Source organism: Coptis chinensis, chromosome 7 (genome assembly GCF_015680905.1).
Source record: "Coptis chinensis isolate HL-2020 chromosome 7, ASM1568090v1, whole genome shotgun sequence".
Classification (NCBI taxonomy): domain Eukaryota; kingdom Viridiplantae; phylum Streptophyta; class Magnoliopsida; order Ranunculales; family Ranunculaceae; genus Coptis; species Coptis chinensis.
This window is the reverse complement of record NC_141462.1, coordinates 46,620,421-46,629,050: the sequence shown is the minus strand read 5'-3', so window position 1 is coordinate 46,629,050 and position 8,630 is coordinate 46,620,421.

Below are 8,630 nucleotides of genomic sequence, written 5' to 3'. Positions count from 1 at the left end.
AAAATCGAATCCGAAAAACATTAAAAGAAAGAGAGAAGAACACCAAACCCCACTCGCCGGTAAGATCGAATTTGTTAATGGCTTTATTTTCTTTTAAAAAGAAAGCGAACATTCCGGATTCCGAGAGCGGCGGCCTCAATTTGTCTAGTTTTCTTTATTTTTTTTTTTAATGCGTTTTTGGATCCTCCCCGCTTTTCAGCCAAGAGCCCCTATTCTCTACTTCCTTTGTTTCCGCAACCAGCCAAGAGCCTCCTTCACCGCCGTGTTCTCAAGGTTTTCCAAATGAATTCCTTTCAATCGGGTTTGTTTTCTGTTTTTCGGTTTTTTCTTTCCTCTTCGCCGGAATGAATGGAGAAGGAAACTAAAGATTTCCTCCTTTGGTGGTAGCGATGTGGGCTTTTAATCTCTTGGTTCGAATTTGTAAAGGCAGGATTTGAGGGATTGTTTGCTATTCGTATGGAATGAATTTGGAGAAGGTAAGATGGGTTCCTACGGTGCTTCTCGGCTAGACAAGAAATGGTGTGACGAGTAATTAGTGGGTACGGGCTTTTTAGTGTGTGTATATGGACTGCTCTAAGGAAATGGGCTCATAAAGGTTCATGGATCAAAACTAAAGTTTAGGCTTAAATTTAAAACATCCACCCTTTGCTGGTCACGGCTCTACTTCACTTCACTATTACTAAGGCCCAACTAAGGGTGGTCCAACCTTCTACTGCTTCAACACATGTATTCAGTGAACAATTTACGCTTTTACCACACCTTCATATATTATTTCGATTTCCTGCAAAATCACCGAAAATGCACTAATTTAATCAAACAAATAAAATAAACGGACTAACTAATATAAAATTGGGCGTAAATATGTAACATTTACGTACTTATCAATCAGCATGATCAAAACTCTAATATGATGAAACAAACGATGCAAATGATGCAGTCTTTGTGCCAAAAGGTTATTGACATGTCTTCTAACCAAAATAATAACCAGACCGGCGTGGTTTCCAAGTCAAGCAGTGCCTAATCCTAAGTTAACAAACACCGCCTTCGAAATAAAAAGTATTTAGTGTAATTGTAATATAAACCAAAGGGACCTACAGGCAGTCACTACCCTTCGTTCAGGGAGAGTAGTTGATAACCAAGTGACTATGCCTAAAGATCACCCGCAAACTATAAATGATACCATACCAAATACTGTCATAGAAATTGAAGACCCTACACCTGTAGAGGTTCTAATATGGAAACCTAGTTGGAAAGTGATAAAAGATAAAGCAACGGTTAACAAGTATGTTCCCCCTCATATTAGGTATAGGGATAAAACACCGCATGAACAACTAGATTTTCCTGTAGAAGGTGAAGTTAAGTCTTTTGAGAGTTTTGTATATCACATTAGTGCTTCCGACGATGTCGTCCCTACACTAGTACATATCCCTCTTATGGAAGAAGACAAAGATCACAATTTTGACTCTTTGAACATAACTGAACTAGAGAAAGAATTTTCAACCTTGCCTTCTGACCATAGAAGAGATGGACTAAACCTCACAATAGACGACATAGATGAATTCCTCAAAGATGGAGATAAATACCATAATTATATGGATGCGAACAACCTAGATGAGGAATTCGACGAGTTTCTAAGAGCCTATGATGATCCACCTTCTCAAGCACTACCTAGAGCACCACCCTACCACCATCCACCTGAGTTAATCCCTCATAAAATCCAATCATTCTTCCCACCCTTTTCTTCTAACACTTATCCACATTCCAAGTATTTTCCAAAACCATTCATTTACTCACGATCATTTACTTGGACACCTTCTTATTCAACTAAGTTGCATCATAGAAAGTTTTGGAGCTTGATTATGTTTGGTGGTGCATTCCATGTTAACTATTTATGGAAAGATCCATAATTGTTTAGATTATTGATATATGGGAAACTGCATGTAAATACATATATATCACTTTAAGTCTAGGGAATCTGACTTTAAAAGACCCACGTTTTAAAACAAATTTTTACAAACCTGTTTTCAAAAATTTGTTTGGGGGTGGGGTGTTTGGTTTTTCCATGATTGATCACTAAACTTCCTATTCTTATCCCCACCTCGCTCCCTTTAAGAGTAGCTAGATTTCTCCTTGTTTGTTGTTTTGATGTTGTTTTTTATTATTTTTAATAGATAGGATGTTACGTTGTTAAATTCCGTAGTTAACTTTGAATTTGGTAGTTAAATGTTGTTTGAATTTCAATTTTAATATAATGTTGTTCTTTTCAAATTGTTCATGGATTTTATTGTTAATCCCACCTTCCCAAATTGTTTGGGGGTGGTATTATTTATTCTATCATGATTTGTAGAAGATCCTCCATTTTAGAGTTTGTTTTGGAGTGAAGGTTGAGAATATTGTCGTAATTGGCATACCTATGATTAGATGTGGTGGTAGGATGAAATCTAAGAGAGTTTAGAAGTTACTAGTCTAAATCCAAAGATAAAAAGATATTAGGGTTGTTATAGAATCAAGAATATGAGTTGTTTCCGTTTTCGGGTTCGGAAATTTTATTGTTTCCGGAAATTGCCTTAAAGCTTTTTGACAACCTACCGATTCATTTTAACAATTCAAAACCTATAAAAACTTCATTCATTCTACACTCACAACCCACACTACACCTAACTTCCATCTCTCACCTTTCACTCCCACGTTTCCCGTTGTTCTTCACCATTTTCACAAATTAGCACCTCGGAGCGCACCTGCGCCCTAGCCATTTTCTGAAATTTTACACTGAGTGCACCTGCGCCCAAGTTGAGCGCGACTCGCGCCCAAAACACTGTAAGTCAAAAACACCTGAGGGGCACCTGCGCCCAAGTGGAGCGCACCTGCGCCCTGACTGCCGTAGACCAGGAAATTTCCAGTTTTCTGCGGGTTGTTCCCGGGTGATTTGCAGCTGTTCCAGAGCGTAGTTTTGAGATGACATCTCCTACAATAATACCGGAATAGTCTTTCGAAGATTTGTTTCAAAGCACTACTTATGGTGCTTGGTTTCGCGAGGTGATCACACACGTAGGCTGGGAACCGCTTATGGTTGTTGCTAGCATTTGTTCTTGGACTTGCCATGCCCGCTGAAATACAAGACCCATGATACTATTGGGTAGATAATATGCATGTCTACACTTATGACTTTTTGCATGAGGCTTATGGGGTAGGCATTTTCCGTGATCGAGGACCAAGGGAATATAACGTCGCCTTTGGTAGCCCTCGTCCATGAACATAGGAACTATTATGTTTTGGATCATGCTAAACATTTTAGGGGAATGGCGTTTTTCTTAAAGAATGATGCCACTTACAGCGTCTTCCTTGCTTTAGCCACGGGGCGTATGTGCCATGACCTTCCCGTAACCTTGATGTCTAGTTTAGCACGAGCCCATAGCATGAGGCATAAGTATCTTCTTATGCCTGTTTTAGTTTGCCGTATTATGCTATGTTTCTTCCCTATTTTTTGTGCCCGTTTCACGGATTGGGTTGGTGTCAAAATTGTTAGACCCACCAATTGTATTATCCGATCTTTCCGTGCAATGACTTGGCAAGGGTGGAGGATACAACCTCATCAGGTTGCACCTTACACCCTATCCGACCAAGTGGCGCTTAATAGGTCAGCAATCATAGATGATAAATGGCGTGAAGCATGGCAAATTATCATGGCATGGTAGGACACGAAGGAACCTCACTTCTTTATAGAAGAGGAGGATGACGAGTAAACGCTGGAGTGGAGGTAAGTTTTTAGTTTCAGTTAGTGTCTGCTTATGTCCCAAGCAATTTAATTCTGTTAACCCCATAATGGGTGGAACTCTTATAGAGTTGCGCCAGTTTTTTTATTTCCTAAATTAGTATGTTCTAACCTTGTTTTGCAGATGTTCCAGAATTTCACGCATTTCCATGGTATTTTTCTACCCTCTTTATTTAAATGCTTTGAGGACAAAGCATGCTTCTTGTTTGGGGGCGGGCATAGAAACACGTGTAATTAAGGCATCTGTTAGGATATAGATATCTATAATATGCATTTGTTTTCAAGTTAAAAATTTCAAAAATATAAATAAATAAGTTTATGCTATACACTTAGGAATATTGGTATTGTTTTCTTTCTCTATGCTCTTAACAATCTAGAAGTCTCCGTGAGCTTTTGCATCGTAATAATTGTTAGAAACTTAGGTTAATATGTAGGTAATAATCTTTGCATCTATCTATAAATATATTACATGAGTATCTATGATTGTTAGCGAAGTTTCTGAAATCTAGGCTAGAGTACTTATTCTATAAATCCTGTGAGAATATAGCCTAAAGCCTTATATGAGTGAAACATTTGAGAAATGACACAAGGGAGAAGTAAAATCCGGATAGAGAAATTACACGTCCACTTGCTTGATCACTATGCCATATCCTAAGCGAGAATTTAGGCCCTCTTTGGATCGATATAGCCAGAAATTCAAACCTATGAATTATTTTTCGTTAGTCGCCCCTCTGAGCCTTTCTTTAGCCTTCCATAAACCACAATTCCTTTACCCTGTTACAAAAACAAAACAAAATAAAAAATTCAACTTACCCAATCTAGAATAAGTCTGAGAATAGAATGAGTGAAGAAAGATGATAAGAGCCCAAAACTGTAGTTTTAACCCTGTAACAGTCATACTTTTAGACCAATTATGTGAGTAATAATTAAGAGTTAACACTGATTACGTGTTTTATGCATTTCAGGCTTCAAAGTCCATTATGTGCAGAAATGTGCCACTTTAGTGAGATAAAGGAGCAAAGGTCGGTTACTAAGGAGTTCCGTGACTAAAGGCCAAGATTCAAGAAGACAAAGCCTTTCTAAAGCCCGATCAAAAGCTGAAAAGTCGACGCGGGCAGAAACAACACAAAAGTCAGCAGAACTTCCGAAGACCGTATCTTTGGACTCAGACCTCGGAATAGGGCCTACCTTTTGTCAAAACGACCGGCTTGGAAAGAGCTTTCCAATGGTCCAAGACTTGACCCAATCAGAGGAGCAGAAGTGGACGAAAAGTCTATTAAGGCAACTACAGCTGAAAAGGCCTTTTTGGACTAAAAGAATTGGGTTTTGGGCCTGATTCTCTGGCCCAAAACATGGCTCCAAGCCCATGCACGATTTTTGGATCTGAATGTATATAAACCAAAGCTTCACTCTTTGTTAATGGTAGATAGGGTAGATAGTTAATGGTAGCTAGTTAGACCTAAAAATATATAGAATTCTAGATCTAGTTTTCAGTAGATTAATTAAGTTTAGTTCCATTTCAATTCTTGTTTTAGATTAAACTCTTAGAATCATTATTCTTAATTAGTTTGATTAATAAAATAGCTAGTTTGTCAATTTCGATTCTTGTCATTTACAATTGTGTAGATCTAAATTCCTTTATTACGTAGATAGCTAGACTTAGATTAGTTAGATTATTAATTTAGTATTGAATCATTGTTTTATTATTCATTAGATTAATAAAATAGTGTTCTCCATAAGTTAGTTTCATTTCATTTAATTGTTTAATTTAAATTCATAGATTCAATTAATTGTCATTATTAGTTTAATTCAAATTATTGCATTAGTAGTTTTGAATTGGGTTTAAACAAGCAAAGTTTCAATGTTTATATCATGTCTTGTTTGAATTCAATTGGGAATGATAGCGTGATGATTCTCGGCTAAACCTCCATTGAGGGGGTTGAGAAGCCTTGATGAAAGCTTGATTCCGATTATCGTAGAGTTGTCGTAATTTCCTTTCCACTCTAGAAACGATTAGTTCACCATGAGAATGGGTTTAATCGTTCACATACTAGTTATGAATTGGTAGAAATGCCATGTGTAATTAGGGATTAGGAGTAACCATATTGTCTCCGCTTGGCGATTCAATTCGATTACTGACGATTATTCGTGTTAGTAGGATTAAGTCGAAGTTAAGGTGGAATCAATCCCCTCTAACTCCTTATCATAGAATCAACGTAACATTCCCATAGTTGTTCTAATAGTCGACTAGTTGCATCTTGTGGGTAGTTGCATCGCCGCGTCTAGTTGCCACTTCGTAAATCTCTCATTAGACTTTAGAGTTAAGAATACTTATACGTAGAGAACACAGCATGCGGAAGGACTAGGAGTGGAACGAATCACTCTACTCCACTATATCTCATAGGATTGAGGGTAGAAATCTTTGATAAAATATACACTCATAATTTAGTTTTAGTTTATTTACGTTTTGAGTTTTATCGTTCATTTCGTAGGTAAACTATTCATTTTTATGTTTTATCAAAAGAAAAAGAGAAAAACTTGTGTAAACAAAAATTAGTTAGTTGCTTCAGAAAAAGAAAAGAAGTTTCCATCCAAGGAAAAGAAAAAAAAAATATAAATAAATAAAAACTCCAAAAATAGAATAAAAGGGAGTCAAAAGCCAAAGAAAAGAAAAAGAAAAATATGGCTAAGGATGGAAACAAAGTATAGAAGCAAAAGAAAATAACAAGGTTTTCTCTAAGTTACATAATATGAAGACTCTATTATCTCAGACTTGTCCTTTTGAATATCCATTTCCTTCCTTCTTAAACCATCTCCTAATCCCCACTAACACCTAATAAAGACCTCTAGCTCAATTAGGAATAGGTTAGTGTGATAGTAAGTGGCGATGTGTTTGATCGACTCGCTTCCTTGTTTGTCATTGAGATTGTAATATAAAGTGTGCCCACTGCATTAATCGAGTAGCTTAAACTTGAGTGGAAAAATCGAGTGGTTTTGTCTTGACATTTATGTGAGGACCTACTTAAGGACGTTATTCGAAGTTTTCAAAACGAACCTCGCTAGGCATTTCATAGTATTACTCATAGTATATATATTTGTATCATAGATGATTGATTATTATGCATATATTAGTTTAGGTTTTTGACTTGGTTATTCTTATTCAATTGCTAGTGAGATGTATAGATAGTTGAGACATGAATGAGGAAACAATAGTTTTATTTCTTAGTCGCTTGTAGTATAGATGAAGTTTGTGAGTACCTTCACTGAAAAACTCTCACGAGGCTATAACTTGTCCACTAGGGAATTCCTAGTGGTTTAAGGCCTTGTTGCATATGGTCAATGCAATCGCACTCAGGGAAACAAGAGTAGTTAGAACTCCATTTTTGGTCACTTATTCTAATTTCTCATATTTGCTTGAGGACAAGCAAAATGCTGTTTGGGGGTGGTTTGATAAGAGCCCAAAAATGTAGTTTTAACCCCTTAACAATCGTACTTTTAGACCAATTATGTGAATAATAAGTAAGAGTTAATACTGATTACGTGTTTTTATGCATTTTAGGCTTCAAAGTCCATTATGTGCAGAAATGTGCCACTTTAGTGAGATAAAGGAGCAAAGGTCGGTTGCTAAGGAGTTTTGTGATTAAAGGCCAAGATTCAATAAGACAAAGCCTCTGTAAAGCCCGGTCAAAAGATGAAATGTCAAAGTCCACGCGAAAGCGTAAACAAAGCACAAAGTCAACAGAACTTTCGAAGACCATATCTTTGGACTCAGACCTCGAATTGGGCCTACCTTATGTCAAAACGACCGGCTTGAAAAGAAATTTCCAATGGTCCAAGCCTTGGCCCAATCAGAAGAGCAGAAAAGGACAAAAAGTCTATCGAAGTCAACTACAGCTGAAGAGGCCTTTTTGGACTGAAAGTATTGGGTTTTGGACCTGATTCTCTGGCCCGAAACATGGATCCAAGCCCATGCACAATTTTTGGATCTGAACATATAAAAACCAAAGCTTAGCTCTTTGTTAATGGTAGATAGTTAGGTTAGAAAATAAATTAGGTTAGGATAAGAAAAGTAGCTATTAAACCTTAGTTTTTAGATCTAGATCTAGTTTTTTACATTCATTCAATTAGTTAGTTTAGAATCATATGTAGTTTTTAGAATAAAGTATTAGTTCTTCATTTCAAATTAGATTATTGCTTAAATTCTTATTTGGATTTAGTTGTCTTAAATTCATAATTAGTTATTCACAATCTTAGTTCTAAATTAGTTTTAATTTCAGTTTAATTTAATTATGTCTTGTTCTTATTATTGTTCTTGTGTTGGGAATGGTAGTATAGAAATTTCACATCAAATCATTACTCTCACCATTGTTCCTTTTGGGTTTGATTTGTTGAATTTGTTTAAGTCTTGAGGTTTAAGAGTGGAACGAATCCTGACTCTCTTATATTACTTCATTATTGAGAGTAGGAATATTGATATAAATACGTATTTACGTAAATTGATTATTTGTGTTTACGCATAGATAGTTAGATTACGTAAAATCACTTTTATCAATAAGGTATTACCAATTGTATCATAATCAATTTCCATATGATCATCGCTTGCCAAGGTTATGGCATTTGTGTATACAGTCGAAAGCTCTTGTGACCTTTATGTATTGCAAGAACCAATATCTGGACATATAGATGAGAAAAGTAAGAATCCTAAAGGTTTTATTTCATAAATATATTATCATATTTTCAATATTGTACCTAATTGATATTGAGGAAGATTTGCATATTGAGTATGCTGGAATAGTGATCGTGAGATTGGATGTGATGGCTGGACATTATATCCAATTGTTGCACACATAATGATGTA